Source organism: Rousettus aegyptiacus, unplaced genomic scaffold (assembly GCF_014176215.1).
Source record: "Rousettus aegyptiacus isolate mRouAeg1 unplaced genomic scaffold, mRouAeg1.p scaffold_m13_p_19, whole genome shotgun sequence".
Taxonomy (NCBI): domain Eukaryota; kingdom Metazoa; phylum Chordata; class Mammalia; order Chiroptera; family Pteropodidae; genus Rousettus; species Rousettus aegyptiacus.
The window spans coordinates 2702185-2725493 of NW_023416294.1; the positions used below are offsets into that span (position 1 = coordinate 2702185).

The 23309-nt window shown below is 49.4% G+C and overlaps 1 pseudogene; it reads right to left on the reverse strand.

Annotated features, from left to right (window-relative positions):
• Positions 1–271: 271 nt before the first annotated feature.
• LOC118613567 lies at positions 272–390 on the reverse strand (annotated as a pseudogene).
• Positions 391–23309: the final 22919 nt, after the last annotated feature.

The window sequence follows — 23309 nt, forward strand, 5'->3', positions numbered from 1 at the left end:
TTTATCCAGGCTTTTAAATTTATTTACATACAGTTAAGAAATATTATACTCTTACGATTCTTTCAATTTCCTCTGAATCTGTGATTGTCTTTATTATTATTTTTTCACTTTTATATATTCTGCTATTAAAACGAGGTGAATAGTTTGTCTTTTAAAATAAAAAAACTTTGAGATTTATCAGTTGTCTTGTTTTGTGTTTGCGACTAATTTACTTGTTTTTGTTAATTCACTCTGATTTCCTGTTTTTTAAATTTTTTTTTTTAATTTTTTATGCATACAGCACCCAGTCTTCCTAGCTGGTTTCCCATCCAAGTACTAACCAGGCCCCACCCTGCTTAGCTTCTGAGATCAGACGGGATCGGGCGTGTTCAGGGTGGCGTGGCCATAGACTCCTTTGGTTTCTTTTATCTTTCTCTTTCTAGGTATTTGAAAACGATGTTGAAATTATTGGTTTTCATTCTTTATTAAGAACAAATATCTAAGAGTATAAATTTTCTTCTAATATCGCCTCAAGCTGTCCCAAACGGCCACACTTCGGAGCCTTCTGCGTGAGCCTGGCAGGCTGTTTTTGCACCGTGGGACCCAGAGACAGAAGCCGGCCTCTTGGTGGCCGGGGCAGACGCCCCCACATTTTTCCTCGGTGCTCGAGTATGGAATCCCACGACCTCCACATCGTGAGCCTTGTTCTGAAGCCTTTGCCTCCCGCCCAGCTCGCTAACCCTTGTTCCTCCTCGTACCTAAACATCGAGTATCGAACAGCACTCGGGTCTTTAATTAATATACCTTCTGCCGTCTGTTTCAGCAACGATATTCGAAATGCCCGAAAGCTGCCTCTGAAGTCTGATTATGCTAAATAACCCCTTCTAGTGTGTGGGTTCAAGTTTCCTAGGACATTTGCACACACGCATGGTTGTGTCTTACACTGAACTATTTTTAAAGTAAATTACCCCATGAGCAACATAACCTACGACCGTCATGATGCTTTGCCGTGTGGCCCAAGTTTTCATGGCACGGCTTACATTCAAAGTCGTCCTGTCTGTGACAGATACTGAAATAATTGGGTGAGATTTGATACTTGGGGTCTGGTAGGCCTGGGCAAAGTATATTTTTGTAGAAGTTTATCGGTGACAAACTCCCCTAAACTTTGAAAATGCTAGAAGAGGGAAAGAAAGGAGATGTGGATATTTAAACAGCTGTCACCTGGGAACGTCTCGGGCACAGCATAACTCGCGCATCTTCCTTCGTGAAGCGTCGAGGACCTCATGTTCCTCCACCTCGCAGGTGAGCCCTTCGGCAGATCACTTATCCATGTCTCAGTTTTATTAGGTTGATCGGGGTCGCATCAGTTAACACGTTATATAAGTTTCAGGTGTACGATTCTATTATACGCCGTCTGTACATTGTATTGTGTGTTCACCACCCAAAGTCAAGTCTCTTCCACCGCCGTCTGTTTGACCCCCCGATACCCTTCCTCCTCCCCTACTTCCCATCAGTCTGTTTCTTCGTCTGTTGCTTTCTGTTTTATATCCGAAGTGTGAGTTGAATCATACTGTTCTTATCCTTTTCCATCGGACTCGTTTCTCTTAGCACGATGCTCTCAGAATTCATTCGTCTTGTCAAAAGTGGCACTATTTCATCCTTTCTTGTGGTCCGAGTATTATTCCATTGTATTTATGTACCGCATCTTCTTTATCTAATCATCCATCGGAGGCAAGACACTTAGCTCGTTTTTATGTCTCGGGCACCATGAGTAATGCCACAGTGAACGTCGGAGGGTCTCTATCTTTTCGGATAAATGTTTTCACTTTTTTAAAAAATTTAATCTTAGTGAGGAAATTTTGTTGGGTCTGTCTTCAGCAGATAAAAAGTCGGTAGATAGAAATGGTTGATTTCTCTTAGCGAGGTCAGGAACTTCCTGCAATTGGCAGAAACTGTAGATGTTACAGACATTTGGGCTGCTCAGAAGAAAAGAAAAACAAGAAGAAATAGGAGTGCGGTGGGGAGAGGCGGTTTTTCTGCTAAGATAAAGTGTTATTGGTTTTTGGAAATAATGGTAGAAAGATAAACACATCCTGGGCAAGAATATTCTACAGTTTTCAGTAGATTGGGAAAATGGGCTGTTCAGGCAGGTCCGGGGACATTATATTTTGTGGTCGTGGGCGTATCAAGCAAACGAGAGATTGAGAGCCGAAGTTTATAACTCTCGATTATGAAAGTGTTATGTCAACAACTTGCAATGAACGGCACGTGGTAACCAGACAGTGGGGTTTGAAAAATGAGACCGACAACCCCCCAAAGTAGATTAGGAAATAAGGATGATCGTGAGCTAATTCATTTATCTTAACAGAAATGGCTCTACGAGGATGAAATGAATTCCAAGATTTTTCTCGTCTTTTTTTTTTTTTTTCTGACCATGAGTTTTTTTTTAAAAAAAGTCCCTTTAGGACACATGCACCCCTGTGGTATTTGGAATTTCATTTGGGCCCATTTTACCTCCCCGAGGTGGGCTCTCTCCTCCTGGGGCCGCCGTCTTCGCCTTCTGTGATTTTTTTTTTCACGATCACAGACATACGTTTCTACGACCCGCTGGCAACGTCAGAGGCGACTGAGTGAGTCAGTGACTTAACTTTCAGCGACGAGGAAACAAGGAGGAAGGGCACGATGCCACCTGCCAGGGTCCCACAGCTGTGCGGCTCAGGAAAGTGTCGTTTTTGTGGGGCGAAGCGAGTCCCGTTGGCCGCTCCACGTGCTGCTTATGCTAAGTGGCCAGTGACGGAAGCAGGAGGGGCCCGCGAAGTCTGTGTGACCTGCAAGGTGTGCGCGGGCACCGTCGTAAGGATTTGGTGACAGGTTGACAGAAAACTCCGAGCCTTCAAGTGAAATACTATTTCTACAGCATGTCGCGTTTCACAAAGGGCTTATTTGAAAAAAAAAAAAAAAGTCGAAGGACCAGATGAGTATTTGAAATTGTTTTTTTAAAGCTACGTCCTAAATCAGTACGTTGAGATACGCTTTGTACGTACAATGATTCTTCCGTTCTTCTGTTAAGTTTATTGTGACCCGTTACTTTGTTGCATTGATTTGTCGTGACTATAAAGGAAATATCTTTACAATATTTACTTGAGAATCAGAATTACATAGGGAGGTCTGTAAATATCTCTAAAGACCAAGAAGTCTTCTGATCTCAAATACGAATACATTGCATAGAATGACCTGTTATTGGGGGAATTTCGAGATAGAGAAAGACAGCGACCGCACATTCTTTTTGTAAGAAGTGGAAGCGTGACTAAATCATCCTCTATAAACCTACGGGTACACCGCGGTGACTTTAAATGTTGTTTCTCCAATGAGGATGGAGTCACCGCTGCTTTGTTGAGCAGTTATTTTAGGGCTGGTTTTCTCCTGCGGTGCGTGTTCATGCTGATGAGGTAGACGGACTAATTTCATACCAATCTGTCTGACTCGTGTCCAGAGACTAAAATGGAATGAAATGAAATTGCTTTTACGAAGGTTTCGCAGAGAAGCTTTCTCTTCTGTATCAGCATCTGAAGGTCAAAGAGAAAAGAGTATTAAAAATGCAGGTCAGGAATGGGTGACTCAGTGTGAAACTAAATTGGAATCAGTCGGTTCAGTTGCTTGATGCGTCATGTGACCTCGCTGGTGATATAGTTTGTTCCCTAAACAGGAGTCACTCTGGGTCACAGTTTATTTTTCCACATCTTCAGTCACGTCTGTATAGTCCGTGTTTGTCCTAATGGTTCAATCTAATTTTTAAATGGCAGATGGTTAGTCTGTGTTTTACTGGTGATTATTGCTATACTTAGAGCCTGGGCTGACTCCTTACTTTCTGTAGTTATCAATATTTAATATATTCTTAATGTTATATATTAATGTAGCATATATATAGCATTTAGAAAGGCTCGGTTTCTCCTTAGGTCTTGGTATATTGATTAGCTTATGAATCTTGATAAAGTATTTTTTATGATTTAGTTTTATCTCCTCCATTTCCTGATTATTGATACCTCTTAAAAGTTGATTGGTTGTCCTATGGTTTAAAATACACTTCTTTCATTAGTTACAGCCTACCTACAAATAAAATTATGCTATTTAAATTGGTATGAAGACTACAACAATATACTTCCTCCCTCCCATTCCTTATATATTTTGGAATACATGCTACTTTTAATATGTTATGAATACACTGCTTCTGATTTTGCTTTAGAAAATAATCAAGTGGTTCAGAGCAATTAAAGTAAGAAAATGTATCTTCTATATTTATCTTTAATATATGAATTTATGGAAACCTTTATTGTTTTCTTTAGAACCAAGTTGCTCTCTGTTAGCATCCTCCTTTTAATCAAAGAACTTTTAAAAATGTTTCTAATAGCTCAGGTCTCCTCATGGTGAATTTTCTTGGTGTTCGTTTTTATTTCTGAAAGAGCTTTTATTTCTCTTTCATTTCGGGAGATGTTTTCTCTGGGTATGAAATCTGGATAGACAGTTTTTCTCTTTCTTTTTTTTCCCCTCCCAGCCTTTTAAAGATGCCGCTCTAGAATCTTCGGTTTCCATAGCTCCTGACGAGAAGTCGGCTGCGATTGTTATTTTTATCTCCTCGTGTAATTATGTGATGCGTTTCTTCCCTTCTATGGGGCTGCCTTGAATGTTTACAGCTCGGTTATGGTGTGTTTAGGCATGCATGCGTGGGTGTGTGGGGAACTTGATTGGAGCTGCCATTTGATAACTTCTATGGTTTTTTGGAAAGTCGTCAGCCGCTATAGTTTCAAATACTTAGCTTGCTATGTCTTATCTCTCTTCTTATTGCAGGAACCCAATCGTCCCCGTAAGACCGCCTGATCTTGTCCCACAACTCCTGGATGCTCTGTTCCGTTGTTTTATCTTTCTCCTTCCTCTTTGTCTTAGCATTTCAGCTTGGGTAATTTCTGTTGACCTACGTTCAAGTTCACCGATTCTTTCTTTGGCTGTACCGAGTCTACGGATCGGCCAGCTGAAGGCATTCTTCATGTTTCTTACCATGCTTTTTAAAACAAATCCTAGCATTTCCATGTTACTTCTGACCGTTTTCGGATCTCTGCCCACATTCTCCTATCTCTTCATGCATGTTTTCCACTCGCGAGACTAGCACCTTTAACAGTAATGGTTATTCCTCGTTTTATAGTTCGAACACATGATTATCCCTTGGTCAGCTTGTATTGATTGCTTTTTCTCTTGATGGCTGGGTCTTCCCCCCACCCCCTTGCCTTTTTTTGTGTGACGCATATCCTTTTAATTGGATGCCGGATATAATGTGTAAGAAGGTAGAGACTGAGACCGGTAATATGTATGCCTGGAAATGGTACACCTCTTCTGATGCTAGGCCATTACTGTGTGGATCGTTGGCTGTAGTCATGGTGTAACTTCAGTGCACCAGGAGCTCCAGATTTCTCTCGTTGCTGGGAGATTTTTTTTCCTTGATGCACTACTCCACCCTCAAGTTCAGGGTCCCCTCGTATGCTTGCACCTCGGAGAGCTTTTCTCTCCTTGCTTTGTACTCCCTTAATTCTGCTACCCACATATTCTCGAGGATCTATTTTGCTAAATGTAGTAGGGCATTCAGAAAGATAATAAGGGACAGTACCTGTCTTTCATGAGTTAATCGATCGGATTTAGAAGATGAAACGTAGCTACCCAGAACGACGTGTGATATAGATCAGGTGCGGCGTCGGCCCAGGATTTGGGAAGGATGTAGCGCTCGCAGAAGGAAGTCTCTGATTTAGCTTGCTCGTGCGTTTCCTCTTTCTTTATTTACTATTTTTAGCAAACCGTTTAATTTCTTTTTTTTTTTTTTAGTTCTGTTCTCGGATAAGTTGTCAAAAGTGAGTTTCAGTGCTGTGAGTTGTCACAAGGAGCCAGCAGACTTTAAGGCCCATTGACCTCACATGTGGGTTATCCTTGGGGATGTGAGGAAGTGTGCCAAGGATCTGAAGGATAAACGGCTCACGTCTCCATACCCCTCTACCCACAGTTTGCACGATGACGCGTAAGTTAAAACATTCTCACCAGATGAACACTAAAATCTTACCAGATCGAACTTGTGCCTACACAGTGACGTGGCTCAGATGTCAAGGTGAAATTTGCATGAACCTGTTGCGATAAATCACAGTTTTCAAAGAAATACAATTCCCTCAGAAGACGTGTCCCACTGGTAGCATCTCTATGACCACCCTCTCATTCCCCAGGGATGTTTGTTTGTCTCTGCAGTCACGGGGGACACTTGGAGAAAAAGTTCGAGAAGCTTTGTCGGTTACACTTTCTGCCGACATTTTGTGTTCTGTCTTTGGCCAAGGATGGGGGTGGGGAAGGGCAGAGACAGAAAAGTTTCTTTTGTCTTGACACTTGGACCACGAATTCCCCCCTAAAATGTGTACACACTACATGTAAAGAGCGGCAGGCGAGCAGTCGTGAGCTTTCTCCAGCTTGCGTAGCTTCAATATGGCAAACTCGTCATAAAGAATCAGTTGAATCTTCTTCGGATGCAGCATTTATCATCAACGACCCACGTCAACGTCCAGTGTTTTACCCGATTTGACAAATCGGTTAATTCCCGCCATTAGAATGCACTCCCTTGTTTTCCTTCCATTTTTAAACAGGAGAATGAGCTGACTCTGCTGGTATCATCTGCAGCGTCTTCTTGCATGAAAGGGCAGTTCATTAGGAGTGGCAGCTGAGTCCCCAGGGGACCGTCATTGCTATTCCTGTCCTACCGTCACGAGCACGCATTTCGGATGGGAATTTGGATGATTAATCCCATCAGGAGATCCCTTCCAGCAGAAATTTACATTCATATTTATAACTATAGCGGCGATAATATTATCTCCTAAACCTCCGGCCATACTCGTTCCAACACCCTATGCTAACTCGGAATGAAACAGGATGAAGCTATAATCGTCAAAAGAGACCGTCTCTGCACTCCGAGAGTTGAGGGTATCTTTTCACAAAATTGGGTTACGGTTTGGCTGAATAGTAGAGAATCGTAGCTTAACATTTCAAAGCACTGTTTTTCAAATGTAGAGGATTTAATAAGTCCATTCACTACTCACCCTTGCTTAGATAAAATGCTGCACAACTATTCGTGGCTTACCAAAGTATTTATTGCTAGTTAAACTCTGATTCTCAGGGAATGTGCCCCAGGGTTTGACTTTTTAACATTCTGTTTTGCTATATGTGCAGCTGTTACACTCGGTGTCGTTCTGGTGAGTCTTCCGTGTTAATTTACAACTCCCCCTTTGCGGACGTCGGGCACCCAGAACTGGAAAGGAGAGCACAGGATCCGTGTTTACTTGCAACATCGTAACAGAAACGTCCCTTCTATCAGGAGCACACAGGAGGTGTGTTCACTGCGGTCCACTTAACAAGCTTTGGGAGGGATCGCACGTTGGAACAGAGTCAGGGTTGCCGTCTGCAAGCGAGCAGAGCTGACTTCCCTTCGCGCGGCAGGCGCTCGGCGAGCGACATGTGCTCATGTCCTCTCTGACGCTGACAGGTGCTCAGGCGGGTGAGGTGGCCGCTCCCGCAGCCTTGCATGCAGCGAGCGTCCCGCAGTGCAGCGTGGAAACGGGACGCAGAGAAATGGTGCTTCGTGACACCCGGAGGCGCACGGTCTGCTTTCTGGTTTTCCGGGCTCTTCCGGCGGAGCCGTCTTGGCCCCGGGGTGTGACGGAGCAGAGGGCACGCTGTCCCCCGCGGCGTGCGGTACGTGCGGTGTCGTGAGGAGTGCCGCCACTTCCCAGCACGGGTCCGTCGCTCCCGAGCGACCCTCTTTCGGAAGCAGCGTCTGGGGAGCTCTCGGTGAGCAGCCCATCGGCGACCACGCTTCTCGCGTCCAGACCGCGATGGACCTGGCTGCCGAAAACCTCGTTCTTTCTGCACAGTGTCCTAGGCTTTCGCTGTGGTTTCTGCTTGGTAAAAATCTGCGTTAAACATAGGAGAAGGAACCTCACGACCTTGGGAAGTCGCTCTCTGCGCTTCCGCGGACACGGGGATCTTTTTCGCGGTCCCTCCCTTGACGTGAACCTTCCCATTTCTTATGAGCGCATTTTCATCATTGTCAATAAAGGGGGTTTTACTATCACTCATTAGGTTCTGGGCGGGCTTTATGGAATGATTCGCACGGGCTTCCGCTGGGATGAGTTTTATTGTATCCGAATTCTCGCGCCACGCGGAGAATCCGCATGTCGACTGGGATTTCTCACGGGGCCGAGTTCCCCCAACTCGGAGCTCCGTGAGGACAGTCTCGGGACTCTGCTCTCCGGTGCGAGGTGTTCCTACGTGGCCTCTCGTGGACAGACGCCTCCTTTTGCTGTGACTTCTGTCCCCTCGTGAAGACCCGAAGCCACATCCCCCGTTCCGCTGAACCATCGCCCCCATCCCCCGAGCACCCGTCGGTCCCACAACCCTGTCTCCATCCCCGAGTTGAAAGGCCGCTGTCGCCCCTGCAGGTGGGGGTGAGCTGCCACAGTGCGGAGCACTTCGTGGCATTGCCCAGGGTGTGACGTGGCTTCCGTGGCTGTGCCTGCCGAGGGATTGTGTCTACCAGGGGAGACGCTCCGCTTTGAGTGGCCACGGAGCAAGGACTCCTCCAGGAGGTGAAGTCAGACAGCCCCTCACATGTGTGCCACACGGCGATACACACTCAGGCACAAGGGACCGTGTGCAGAGCCTGGGAAGAGCCCGTGAGTGTGAGCACAAGGCCCCGCAAAGCAACAGGGACTTTCCTCAAGAAAAGCGGCGTTTGGGGCAGAGAGCATCGTGGGAGCAGAGCCAGGGGGCCATGAAAACGCGGGTGGCGGAAACCAGACCCCAGTTGGTCTTCGGCACGGTCAGCTGTCCCCGCGTCTCAGATCAGACGTCGCTGCGCCTACTGCGCAGACCAAGCGAGGGTCATCGGGGCCGTCTGTGCCGCGTGACGTCTGCGCCGCGGGCCACCGGCAGCGTCCTCACGTGGACACTGGGCTCGAGCGCTGCCTGCTCATCCTTACCGCGAATCGGAACGCTCGCTTCGATGAGATGCCGAGGTGCCTCGGTGGCAGCCTGAGCTCTGGGCTCCGTCTTCAGGCGTTTGTCTGAGCACACGTTGTGTTCTCTGTTTTTCTGACCTGATCGGCGTCCTCCATGGGTCGCCGTCCGGGGTCCGAGGCCGTCTGGTTCACCTTCCTGCCCCCCGATGCCTGGGAATGTAAGAGGCGTTTAGTAACTGTATCTAAAGAGATTAGAGACATTGTTTCCGGTGGGAAGGCCTTGGCTGTGGGTACAGATTTTCAAGTCAATCATTTACATGTAGAAAGTAGGTTCTTGCAGGTGGCTGGGATTGGAAAGGGAGGTTGCGCACGGCAACTAAAGAGGAGGGTTCTGAGCAGACACGGCGTCAACGTGTAGGAAGAAAGTGGGCAGCGGGGACTGGAGCAGGGGCTGGTGTGGAAGGAGACGGGTCAGAAACGCAGGAGGCAAGCCGTCATGCCCGGGAGGAGACGCGCCCGGGAAGGAAGCGCCGCTCGGGGATGTAAAAAGCCTCAGGTCCGTGACATTCGGTGATGCTTAGAACTCTGGGCTTGCGATGTATTGGGAGGTCTCAGATGGCTTACTAGAGCTTTCATGCAAGTCGTACACAAAAAAGATGCTTGAATTGGAGCGGCAGGTGACAGACATTTGGCAACGTAGGGCGTGAGGAGCCAGCGTCCTAGTTCGAAGGGTGATGCAGGGCCCCAGCGAGGATTTTCTTTGAAAGGAGAAACACGTCTTCTCTCCCTATTGGGTTATAAAGCCGTACGGACGTGGCCACGTCTACACCATCTTCACCTCCTCAGGATGCTCCTTACGTGGCCCTTTGTCCGTAGGAATCCACCGTTTGGGTTTTTAGTTGTAACGGACTGAATAATAGGTCCAAGGAGCAAAATAAATATGGTTGTAGGCAAGAGCTCTAAAACAGACGAGCAGTGAAACGGCGTGTTCCAAAGGAGACAGGAAGCCGCTTCGGGGAGTCGAGCCCCCACGTCCGGCCTCGGCCGGGATGGCGTCTTCTTAAATTTCGCCATGAAGCCCTGGCTCAGCCTCGCCACGGCCCTAAAGTCCAGCTCGCTGAGATATTCTTCTCCGAGATGACTGTATCGCATATTTTGTGGGAGAGTTGACATTTTGCATGTTTTTTATTTTCAGAAATGTCAATCCGTTTAGCATTCTATGTCCTCTTAGTGCCGAATCGAATGTTTATTTCACGCTCTCTCATTTTTTTTTTTTTTTTTGTGATAAGAGGATGCATTTTACGACTGAGAACTTTTTCCTAGAAGAGACCTGCGACAGAAATAACCAGGAATTGTAATGTGGCTGCACCAGGGCACAAGGCTGTGTCGTCTCCAATAAGCGGGATGGGGTGCTTTCGTTAAGCCAGACCATGAGTAATCTAGAGCCTTCGGTCTACCCTGGAAGGAGAGAACATTCCACAGTGTGCAGACTGGGCTCGCTCCCGAGACACAGATTTAGAAAACTGTTCCATTTCGGGGTAAAGTCTATGCTTACACCAGGGGGAAAAAATGTTGAATATTCGGAATACCTTTGCGGCATTGCAATGGAATTTCTTCGGTTGTATGGCTTGCTTCGTCTTTCTCTAAACTCCAGTTTAGCTTCGATTACTATCAAAAAACGGGTTACGGAGTTTTTCAAGGGGTTTCAGAACCAGAAAGAAAGTAATGGACTTTTTCTGGCAAATATAGGCATTGCCACACTTATTTTGATCACGAGGAGATGAAAAAGTGATTGTAGCAATTTCTAAGAATGTATTCCCTCCTCCCCCCCCAAAAAAAAATCAACCAAAAAATCTTAGGAAGGAAAGAACACCATAACAATTTTTTTTCTGCTTCCAAAAAATATCACCTTAAGGCGATCAACAATGAACTAAGAGGTGACTACGCGTATAAAGGGGCGGGAAGAGGAGCGAGGTGGGCGGGCAGTGCCCGGCTCTGTGAAGACCCGGGGGGCCGCACGCCAACGGCGATCGGGCCAAGGACGCCCGACAGGCTGAGCAGGACTCGGGGGCACCGACGGGCCTCCCCAGCCATTTTTAGCTCATGCGCCAAAAGTCAGGGAATAACCTTGAGAGTCCGGTAGCGATGCCGTCAGGTACACGAGGAAGACGAGCCCGCGATCGACGGCAGGGATGGCTCTCCGCAGGGGACAGATCGGCGCCGAGAAACACGGGAGGAAATCTGAGGCAGGGAGGGGTTTCGGGCGACCGCGGCCTCGGCTCAGGCTGCGACGGGCCGGGGAGCGGCCCGGGCGGCTGCGAAGTCAACACTCGCGTCTTTCTCCACGAGGCAAGGAAGGGGAGGGGTGCCACGGGGGACAGTGCGGGTGGCGGCGAAGTAGGCGCTTGGTCGGCAGGCCTCACGACGCGTTAGACACTGTGCCCCTCCCATGCATTCTCGCAGCAGGCATTTCCGCATCCATGTAAAACCCAGATTCACGACAGTGGCCCCCCCAGGCCGATGGGCTCTGCCCCGCTGTGCACGGGCCTGGGGACCCCCGCTTCCTGCCACTCATAGCCTCGTGCGCCCCAGACTTTGGAGCACGGGCTGTGACTCTCTCTGTCTCTCTGCCTCTCTCTGTCTCTCTGTCTCTCTGTCTCTCTCTGTCTCTCTGCCTCTCTGTCTCTATGTCTCTCTCTCTGTCTCTCTGTCTCTCTCTGTCTCTCTCTGTCTCTCTCTGTCTCTCCATCTCTCTGTCTCTGTCTCTCTCTCTCTCTCTGTCTCTCTCTGTCTCTCTGTCTCTCTCTCTCTCTGTCTCTCTCTGTCTCTCTGTCTCTCTCTCTCTCTGTCTGTCTGTCTGTCTGTCTCTCTCTCTCTCTCTCCCTCTCTCACACACACACACACACGCGCACACGGACACACGCTAGACTACGGCAGAGCTGATGGGATGTCGCCTCTGTGGCTGGGCTCTGGTGGCTGCCTGGCTGGTGCGCAGGAAGCCAGCTGCCTGTCCCCTCCGTCACACAGCTCCTATTTGTGCACAGGAAGACTCGGTCTCCTTGGCAACGTCCTGCAAATCTGGGGAGCGGGGCGCTCGCTCGCCCGTTGTTGCTTTTCCCTGTGGAGAAATCGCGGGCAGATGTCTCGGGGCCCGAGCGGCGTCTCCTTGGGGGACACAGCTGGGTAGAGTCTGTCCCCTCTTCGTTGATGTTATTTTGTCCCTCTCCAGTGGGACGCCGTCACGTTGCCGCCGGACGCCAGGGCTCCGGCAGAGGCACTCCGACCTGCGAGTGTCTAAATGTGTTCCTTATGGAGAATTTTATAGAAAATGCCTTTTCTGCCATTTTTCTGACGTCGTTCTCTCCTGCTTTTCTTCTCTGCATTTATGAGTTTAGATGACTGATTTTTTCTTAACTAGTCACGGTCGATTTTAGCAAGGTTCTTCTCGGGGCCAAAGTCTTCTTTTTCTGTGTCCTAACCAGGAATTGGTGCTTTTAAAAAGTTTTCTGTGAAAGGACAGATGGCAGTTGTTTTTACCTTGGGGGGCCACATGGTCTCTGTCACAGCTCCGCGACTCTGCCACTGTGACGTGAAGGCAGCTACATTTACAATGTGCGTAGAAATGGGTGTGGCCGTGTGCCAATAAAACTTTATTTACAAAAGCAAGTCCTGCTCTGGCTTTGGCCCCGGGGTACGTGCGATGTCATCATGATGGAATGTGCGGCAAGTGAAGAGTTTGTTTCCTCTGGCCGCGGAGGGACGGAGAAGGCGCGGAGGCCGTCGCGCGTGGCGGAGTCTAGTCTGGGAGCCGCGAGGCCCTGGGTTCGAATCTGTGCGTCTGCTTTCGCACCGTGATCTCAGCCTGGTTGCTTCGTCCCTCTGAAGATCGAGGTTTGCATCTGAAGAATGGCGATGATAACGCCGACCGTTTGGGATAGGTGTGAGGGTCGGAAACGACGTAAACAGAGCTGCGCACGCGGTGCACGGGCGCAGGACCCCCGCTCGACACATGGCGAGCAGGATGGGAATGAGGGCTCCCACGCAGAGTGCGACGTGCCTCGTGCTGCTGGGTGAGTGGCGACAACTCTCGCTTCAGTGCAATCAGGCTGTTGCCAGGACGCCATTACATTAAAAGCTGCAGGCTTTGGTCAAGACGGTGGAGGAGGAGGGGGCCGTGCTCACCTCCTCAGGTGACTATCACATAAGGTCGTAGCTACGCCATCGAGCAATCGACCTGGAGAACCAGCCGAAGACGAGGTGATCGAAAGCGCTGTGACTAAGGCTATAAAGAAGCGGCTGTCTCGAGACGGCTATATTTTAATAAAAATCGACACTGGGACCAGCTGCTTAAAATTCCGGCTAGGGAGGCGACATGGAGGATGGGGTGGGAGACCCCAGCCCAGCGGAGCTGCCCCTTAATCCTGATTCACGCGAGCCAGTCCCCGGCAGTCTCCTGACGGGTGTTTGCTGACTCAGGACAGCCACCCACCTTGTGGCTTAGGTCCCAGATTTGTGCTCGTCAGCGGCTCAGCCCCGCGGGGCACAGTTCCCGCTGCAAAGCAGGGTGGGTGGGGGCGGGGGGCTCCTTCTGGAGCACCCGCTCACCGAAGGCCGTCGGTTAGCCTTGGAGAGCCCGATCGGCAGGTCCTTCCCCCACCTTGGGGGCACAGTTTGCTGCCTGTCAAGGTGACTGGGTGACAGCAATTGTTGGGGGAAATGACTTGATTTCCCGGAGTTCTAGCCCTGCCGTCCATGCATCAGGAAGGGCCGCTGACTCTGGCCTCTCTTCTCAGCTCGGAGCCTCCGTGATTCTAAAGAATTTACGCTGCCGGGATGAGAAGGGTTTGACTTTCTCCCCTCGACACCCGCTTTCCCGGCTCTAACCAGATCTTTCCTCACGTCCTGAGACGAGGGAGCTAGTGTGTTCTTTAGTCCACATGTCCTGAGAAATATTTTGGCGCTGGGAATTTGCAGGCGCTTACTGATAACGACAAAGTGTCTGAAAGACCAGAGTCTGGCATTCAGGGGAGCCCTGGAAACGGGTGCACAGCGCTGGGGTGTCGGCCTGTGGCAGGCACAGCGTCCTCCGTTCGCTCGGGCAGGATGGGGCCGCGCGAGGCTGTTCGTTCTGCCCACGAGCCATGCCTTGCAAACAACCGCGTGGGTCCTGTGAATGATTCAGCGGTATGGACACGAGCCATCCAGCACTCACAGCAATGAGGTGACCTTACGCTTGGGAGAACATTTGGTTTGGCTTTTCTTTCTTCGGTCGAAGATTTTTTAAGAAAGCTGACATATGACAACATGTCTCCCCAGCAGCTCATAGCTACTCCCGTCAGGAGCAATGCACCTGACAGGGCCAAGCCTTGGGGCGCACACCCCGCGGACTCAGTTCCTGGATTCTCAGTGCTACATGCTGCATGATCAGAGGATGATCGAGTCCATCATTTTGCAGTTCATTTTCTCCATGTCCTGTCGGTGTGTGAGAAGAGTCTGCCATCGCCGTGAAGCTGTGTTAAAACAGTCCTCTTCTCTCTGTGCACCTGTTCTACGTGATGTTGAATAATTAAGAAAAGAAACCTCCGAACTGGATTAATACCTATCACAGCGGGAAGCAAGCGCTCGCGGGAGATTACCGTCGGCGGGCCCTGGAATTTCAGACGCATAAGCTCCGCGGAAAAGTTTAAAGACAATTAGGAACACGCCACTGCCTGCTTTTTACAAGAGTTGTTGAAAGATGTCAGGGGACACACATGTATCTCCCAGAAAATCTGACCTGTTTATTTGCTTCCCTGCGGCCGTTTCGGCCGCGAACTGCAAGGACTCGAACCGTCTGAATTCACCACGGAATGTTCTTTGACTGGAATCGTGCTGGAGTGCATTCCCCAGCCGTCGGAGGTGGTTTACGACACGGTGGGCCGTGCCGGAGCCATTACGTGCTGTAATCGCGTTTAGAGCCATCATCCCCCATGGCTCGTGGTCCTTCTCCCCTGTTCTCAACAGAGCACAAAGCGTCCCCTGCCCCCCGCCCGCCCCCCGCCTTCTCCAAGGCAGCTGCGGTGTTCGGGAGGCAGCTGCCGGCTCTGAGCTCCCCGGACCGCTGCGCCCGGCTTTCTCCGTGAGCTACGCTGTCTCCATAGCAACGGGGCCGGCAGTCACGGCATCGCCACGGAGGCGACGGGCCAGGCACGGCCTCTGGCACCTGATCGCGGATGCGAACGTCCCCTCCCAGGTCCGCGTGTTCCCGAAAGCATTCTGAAACCCCGAAAGTCGGGTGCCACGTCAGGGTGTCGGGAGAACTTGGTTTCGAGGATTCGCTTCGTACACGGGGTATTTCTCTACTCCCCAGAACGCCCTTCTTTTTTTTTTTTTTTTTAGTATGATCCCCACTGAATGTGAGAAAGGGGACCCGTGGAATTATCCAGTTGTGGCGAGCGACCCCCGAGGCCCGAAGGCTTCTTTCCGCGTCCGACTGCGGTGTGCGCCCAGCGCGGAACTTTCTCCCTCCCCAGGCCCGCCTCCGGATGCCGAGGTCGGCACACCCATTTGGGGATCACTTTATGTGAGGCGACACCGTTTATGGCTACGAAACTTGTACCGTGAGCTCTCCCCTTCGGCGTTATTTCGTGCTTAGAGGAAGCTCTACGCTCTGTGTTCTGCCCTGTGGCAGGGGACCTCGCGGTGGCCATGCCGACGTGTTCTGGGTGCGCGCTGTGTGCCAGGCTCTGCTAAGGGGGCAGCCTTTCGGTCTCCCAACCCCCCACGCCTGACGCCCCTCGGCGTGGCTCCCAGTGGTCTGTGGCCGGCGTGAGTTGCTGGTATTCCCTCCCTTTGGTCGACCCTTAGAGTATACTTGTAGTTAAACAGTTAAATATTTTCAATACCACACCTCGAGTTACTACTGCCTTCTCTTTTAGAATGAAAGAAAAACCCGAATTTACAGAAAAACACTCCTCTAGAAAGTTAACTAAACTATTTAGTATTTGGCTAAACTATTTAGTTCAGTTTTGAGATTGAGTGAACAGTGATGCTTTATGATGCATTTTTGGGAGCCGAGAGGCACCAAGAACTTACGCACCTTTGACCTCTGTCCCCAACCTTTCAAGACAAGGCTGTTTTTCTATTTTCACATAAATACAACCCACAGACTATCTACCAGGGCACATATGTGTATAGTCCTTTCTGTTGGTCCGTTGCGTGTGGTTACATGTAGAAGCAACTTGAGGAGCTCGATGGTAAGACGACCGAGCAAGAGTTTGTGCCACCCATCAAATGGCCAGGTGAGGAAGGGCTGGACCGCTAGTCCATGTCTTCAGACTCGAGGAATGTGTTCTACTCTCCCAAGAAACCGGGCAGAGATATTTGTCGCAACCCCGTTTTGCTGAACTGCAAGCCGATGAGTAAAGGCAGAGGATCATAAGCCGATCCTCCGACGGAGAGGAAGAATGGGTTCTGTCGTCTCAACGAGGCCGCGCCGTGTGGCTCCGTGTATGAAGTCAGATTTCGGTTTGATCGTTTCATTTTAAAAGCTTCTTCAGACTCGCTAGCTGCTTTCTCCATGCCCGACGAGTGGATGATAATGTGCGATAAATCCAATTACCGTGAGAGCGAAAAGAATGTGCACATCACGGGTATTTTTGGAAAATCATCGTGCCTTAAACGCGTCACGCGCTCTCGGCCAGTGAACACAATCCACGGACGGCATCAGGGCAATTTAAACACGGCCGTTTTGGGTAGAACTGTGCTTGAGATGGAGCCCGTGAAATACGTGTAACATGAGCGGTTACTTGCCGCCAGATCGTGGAGCTAGGATTTCCATACCAGACATCGACCCCCCCGAAACCTCTGCTGTTAACTGTAAACCCTTCGCCGTCGGCTCATAAGGTATGGTCCTCGTTTACCCCGCATGCCGGCCCTTTACCTATCTCCCGTTTGTCATTGCCGGAGACGGGGAGGAGCGGCCTCGCATTCAACCCTGGAAACTCAAGGGGGAGGAACTCACTCCGAGATAAAACATTCACGTATGTTTTTATTGCTTATCACTGTAAGCTGTTCCTTCCGTGCGACCGTTGGCCTGATCATCAGGGATGCCAGTTGGCCTTTCCTATAAAACAGCAAGAAAAGATCCTGATGGAGTTGAGCAGCAGAGAAATGCCCACTGCTCACCCTCCCGCACTTACCGGCTCCCTGCAGCGGGGAGACATTCGGAGCCAGACGCCGCGTTAGGGAGAAGAAGCAGTTGCTGAGATGTGCGAGGGCGGGCTCATCTGCATCTTCATTTCATTCCTGATGCGACCGGCAGGAACGTGTTCGCAGGTGGAGCGTTTCTCTCGCACACATACAGGAAGTGCGTGTTAATAGTCGCCGGCAGGGAGGTGAGTTCTGCGGGTGCATACAGCGGGTCACAGGCGGGCAAAAGCACCCAGGCGGGGGCTGTCCTTACGAAGGGCAGCCAGGCTCCTTTGGCGACCGGGGGCCGGAGGAAATGCAGACGCCGTGGTGGCCGGGGAGCCGGGCGTCGCCGGCGAAGCAGGAGGCAGTGAGGGTCCACGAAGCCGCGTCGGGACGGGACCGCCACCCACCCGTCCCTCCTGCAACCTGAATAACGTGTCTGCGCATGTGCACTGTATGACTTCGCAAACCCGACGTAGTTCGGCTCAGTGGATTCCCGTTTCAGTTCTGCACACACACATTATATTTTTTGTTGTTGACGACAGAAACTTCTCTCCAGATGGTTTTTTTTTATTATTATTGCTATAAAACTCGAAACATGAGCTCTCCCCTCCAGGGCATCATCGAGCACCATTTATTACAGCCACAATGTTGCAGAGCGGATATCTCAAACTTACTCCTCTTGCATGACCGACCGAAACTCTATGTCGACTGAGTGGCAAGTCCCCGTTTCCTCCCTCCCCCACCGCCGGTGAGCACCATCCTCCTCTGCACCATGAGTCTGACCCCTCTAAGAACCTCGTCTAAGTGGTGTCCGTGCTTTGGCGACTGGCTTATTTCATCCAGCATCATGTCCCTAGTTTCGTCCACGTTGTTGCAAATGAGAGGATTTCCTTTGTCAAGGCTGAAAAATATGACGTCGTGTGTATGTATATATACAACACATATATATATGGTAGTTCTATTTTCTACTTATAAAAAAAAAAAAGCAAAACCACTTCCGGAATGCGTCGCGTTGCGGCTGTATCAGTTCACGTTCCCGCCAAGAGCATAACGGGGTTCCCTCTGCTCCCCACGCTCGTCCACGCTTGTTACTTCCTGTCTTTGTGAGCACAGCCATTTGTGACACCTGCCATCCTGAGAGACACGGCATGACAGCTCGGTTCCGGTGTACTGGCTACGCCTCCCTGTGCACGCCGTTGGAAAGAAAAGGCAGATTTAAAGCACAGCGTGAGGGTAGTTTGGGGTGTGACACAGAGAAGAATTAAATGACCCAAGGGCCGTGGGCCGTGCACGTTGCCAGAGCGTTGTCGTGGGTGCTGTCGAAATCGCATTTCTGGGGAACGTTCAGACTTAAGGGAGATCAATGTCTGTCACAAACGGAGGAGCTGTAGCATTTTCAGGGGACAAAGGGATTGCGGGGCGAGTGGCCTTCTGAGGCTAATTCCGGAATTAAAATATCGATCGAGCGGTAGCGTATCCGTGGTGCCGTAGCCTTCAGAAAGGGAGTCCGGCTCAGACCCACGGGGACCCTTGCACTTGAAAGTGACTGCCAGCTGCAATTCCTGCGAGGCAGCAAAGGCTTCTCACCCTGTCCCCTCTAAAAGCCAGCAGCTCAGCCGTCACCACAGGCTGAGAAGAATGTCCACGAATGTCAACGGATAGAAATGGCCGGGATACCACAGGCCCGTTGGTCCCCATGAAAATAGGTACAAAGATCCTTCCTTCCTTCCTTCCTTCCTTCCTTCCTTCCTTCCTTCCTTCCTTCCTTCCTTCCTTTCTTTTCTTCTCTCTCTCTCTCTCTCTCTCTCTCTCTCTCTCTCTGCCACTTCCTGTCCCCTAGGTCAGGCAAAGACAGGATGATACCATTTTTAGGGAGCTGTTGCAACCTCCATGTTTTTCTTTGAAAACCAAGACTGGAGGGCTATTTGGCGAGAAGCGAGTTGGGTGGGAGCCGTGTTATGTTTTTTACCTGCGGTCTGCTTGGCTGGGTCGTCACCTCAGATAAGATGGGGTGCACCTGGAGCGTTGCACGTGCTCCTGGAGGACAGACTGTGGGTACCCGGTGCCGGAGACCCCGGGCGATCTCATTTCAGGATGGCAAGTGACCAATGGATGTTTGCTGTGCATCAGGATTCAAAGCCGGAGCAGAAGATGGCAGTCCATTAATTGCAATAAAAGAATGGAATTTGAAAAATGCCGCAAATGAATATGGAGTGAAGATGTGTGATCCATGCAGCCTATTTGGGGACAGAAGCCAGAAATGGGCAAGCCTCCTTTACCTAGGATAAATAAATAAGGGAAAACAACCCAAAGCAAAACAAACATAGAGCCCATGGAAAAGCCGCAGAATAAAAAGCAACATCATTCTTGAAACCTCAGGAGGAGACGGAATGTCTGATTTTAAGCAAGTTCCAGAGATATGAAGGAATCGTAGAAAAGTATTTGGAATCCAAAATATGATGCAAGGCGACAAGCCAGAGAACGAATTCCTACTACCTGAGGATTGCCAATCGAATGAAACTGGGCCACCCAGTGCAAAGTGGACCACGGGGTTCAAGGTCACCAGGTTGGCTACGCATTCTCTGAACAGCACGTGGCCCCAGCCAGACCAACGGCGTTACTGCCTGCAACCTTCGTCAAGACATCAGGAGAAAGAAATGTCCGTGTGATAATAATTTGCGTCTGGAGGGGTCGACAGGTATCTTTATTTCTACCTGGAAAGCTTACCTGGGGGTAAAGCGAAGAATAAAGAGGACGGAAGAGGCGAGAGTTCGAGTGGCCTGGCCGTCCCAGGATGCACCTGCTCGCCAGCCTTCCAGTCCCGGAGCCCATATTTCTCTTTCGGTTATAGGAGCTGGGGTTTTATTGCCCGTTAGTTACTAAAATAAACTCGTTTAATCTCAGACCTCCCCCTGAGAAACTAAGCATCATAAGATCACAGAGGAGCACGTGCAGACTTCCAAGAAGAAAAGCATTATAAGTTCAGAATTGTATACCGAACCGAGTTAGTTGCCTTTCTCGAGTGTAAAATTTGGGAAAAGGCATTCTCAGGTATACAGGGGCCCAGGAAATACAGCAACCACGAATTCTGCGTGAACAAATGGTTGAGGTCTTAGCCCAGTTTACAAATACTGATGCAAACTGCAGGATCCCACTGGGTGTACACATCTGGGTGACTAGCTGTCCTCCATCTGCTCGGAGAAGCCTCAGACTGCTGTGCCCACAGCCCCCTCAGAGAGGGTCAGAGATGGTCATCCTTGGTATAATGTGAGCCAGGGATACCGAAGTCGTTCAAACCACAGATAGGGGATTTACAGAAGTGCGGCGTTCTGTGCTTGATGAAGGTCTCTGCCCACACTCAGCCCTCTAAGCTGGGTGAGCATTGGTGTGCCCGTGAAATAGTGTCAAGAAGTTTGCATGCGGCACGCTCAGAAAGCCAGCAGACAGAGACATACAGGGAAAGCCGTAGACCAATTTTAACCATGTTTTCCTTTAAAGGTTATCTTTGAATTTAAAAAATAAACAACAAACACATACTCATGAAAACCATACCTGTCGGTGTATAAAGTTTATGTAATTCTGAGTATAATCGTCATCGCACATTAACAATATCATAGCAAAGGTCAGCTGCATCCAAATACTGACAGTGTGAATGTTTATGATCTCTAGTGTTCTATTTTTTTTGGTATTTTTCTAATTTCCATAAATCTGTGACCCTTAAAAAATAAAAATAAAAAAGATAGTCAGGTGAGGACAGATGGGAAGTGGCTAATACCTGAAGACAATACCTGAAGATATTCCTGGGAGTAGTAGACGTGGCTCTCCGGCCACATGACCTGACACAGGGGTCTGGACTTTGCATTTCTATCTTGACCGGATGAAGGTGCTAGGGACTCCTTGGCATCGAGCCATGCCCTGGAGCTTCGACAGCCCCGAGCGTCCTCCGCGCCCTGTCTCGGCTGGTTAATGAGGAGAAGCCGACATCTTTGTCACATCGGCACGGGCCGTGGATGGCACGTAATCACCCATCGCTGTGGACGAGCACTGACAATCTCTTCCTAAACTGTGTGGCCTTTTCCTAGACGATTCCAAGTTCAGTTATCATCACCGGAAACGCAGCACGGGCAGATTTTGCCAGATTGCTAAATGTAAAAAAAACCCCTCGATAACGAAGAGCCGTTTGAGCGTCTGCACACTTTCCTCATCCTGTCGTACCTGATTCTGATCCCAGTGGCATGTCAGAGTCTCTCCCCCGACCCCCAAAGTCAAGGAGCTCAATCTAATCGGGATGACAGACTCGTGTAAGTCGCCCAGCCTGGCGTCCATCACGCAAATGAATACGTAGCTGTGTCTTATCAGCTTATTTCAAACGCTGGGCATTACCGGCGCTCAGAGGAAGAAATATAGTAACGCTGGAAGTGTAATTCGGATGGAATGTAAACGGAGGTATGGAGGAGAGAGCCGCCCATCGGAACGTACACACTGATATTCCTTGAGAGGCTCTCGCTGTCCAGCAAGACCAACAGTGCAGGGAGAAGTCCGGCCCATGTGGATGCTTTTATTCTGTAATTATTTACAGAAGCTTTTGCCCGAGCGTTGGCCATTCCTGACCTGGGGCTGAGGCGGGAGACGTAATATTCTGAGATCCCAAAGGATGGGCCAGGCTGAGCGCCCCTTCCTGTCTACGCGATAAACACTCGATCTCGGATTTAATGAATCAGAAAGTTAAAGAAAAATGAGTTTTGTGGCTCTTGGGCATTTCAAAATGTCATATCTTTTTTTTTTTATGAGTTTGATTATCTTTGCACAATTACTGACAGCTCATATCCTAAGGATCTAAGAAAGATGGAATTCTTTCTCTCTTCGAATCGATTAAAAAATACCCAAAGCGTATCCTAAATCATACGTTTCAAAGCCTTGTGTTGTGAGTATGAAGTTACTTAGAAGTCATCGAGAAGATTTCGTGAGTTAAACACTTTTATGGATCAGTAATTGGGTGGTCGTACAAACCAGATCTTGATCAATAAAGTGGCAAGAAGCTACCGAATTAGGATTATGAAACAAAGATACGGTTTGCTTGATTTTTCATTTTTCACTTCACACGTGCTCCTTCCTACCCCTAAATGAGGCCATGCTCCAAGGAACTGTATTTCCTTATTCCTCAGTTTATCCTTCAATAGACTTGGCCAGCCTCAAGGTTTCAGATATTGGGGTTGACTCCCCAACTTTCTGCCTGTAATAAATTCGTTTGACACACATGTATTAAATATCTACACTGTGTCAAGGTATTTCCTAGGAATTTCTCAGGTGGTCAGACAGGTTGTTCTACGGCTAGAAAAAGGCACCTGCTTTGTTGGGAAATCTGGGTGCTTGCCCTGAATTGGTGTTTAAGGAACAGAATGATGACCTTAGGGCAAATCAATGGAATTTCTCTACCACCGTATCTATCTAACAGGGTAGAAAATTCTTGTTTTCAGGCATGTGCTCACACAAAAAGTCTGTGTAGATGAAACCAGAGCTAGCTTTACCTGAAGCGGGGTGATTAGGCACAGGGTGGTGGTGGTGCTGGAGGGGAGTTTTACCCCAATCTCACACGGGGTCCCCTAAAAAATACCTAGGGACTTTCTGAGCCCGGGGCGAAGCTCACTGAACTAGCTGATCGCCAAGGTCTCATCAAGTAAGTCTGGGACTCCTCGTTGCTTTGTATAGAGATCCTCGATCTGTCTGCTTGGGGTCTACCCAGGTCAGATCACAGTCACCGAGATGAGGAACAGTGAGGTTTGTTTTGTGCCAGATGGGCGGAAACTGAAGATCTCGACTTAAGCCCAAACAACAGCCCCAGCCCTACCACCAGAAAGGCAAGGAGTGTGTGGGGCAGCCAAGGCTTCTAGCGTCCTGTTTGTAAGTCCTCAGAAGAAGGAAATTCCATCCGTCACCTGAGGCTTGGTGGGGTGGAAAGCCAACAAGAACCTTCATCTCGGTCTCATTTTCTATACTGTGCGGTGGCTCAGAGACAATGGTGACCAATAAACAACTATTGTTAATAATAGATTTTCTAAGCCCATCTGAAGAAGACGGGGCCTGTGAATGCATGCTGGGCATTTTAATCAGATCACATGC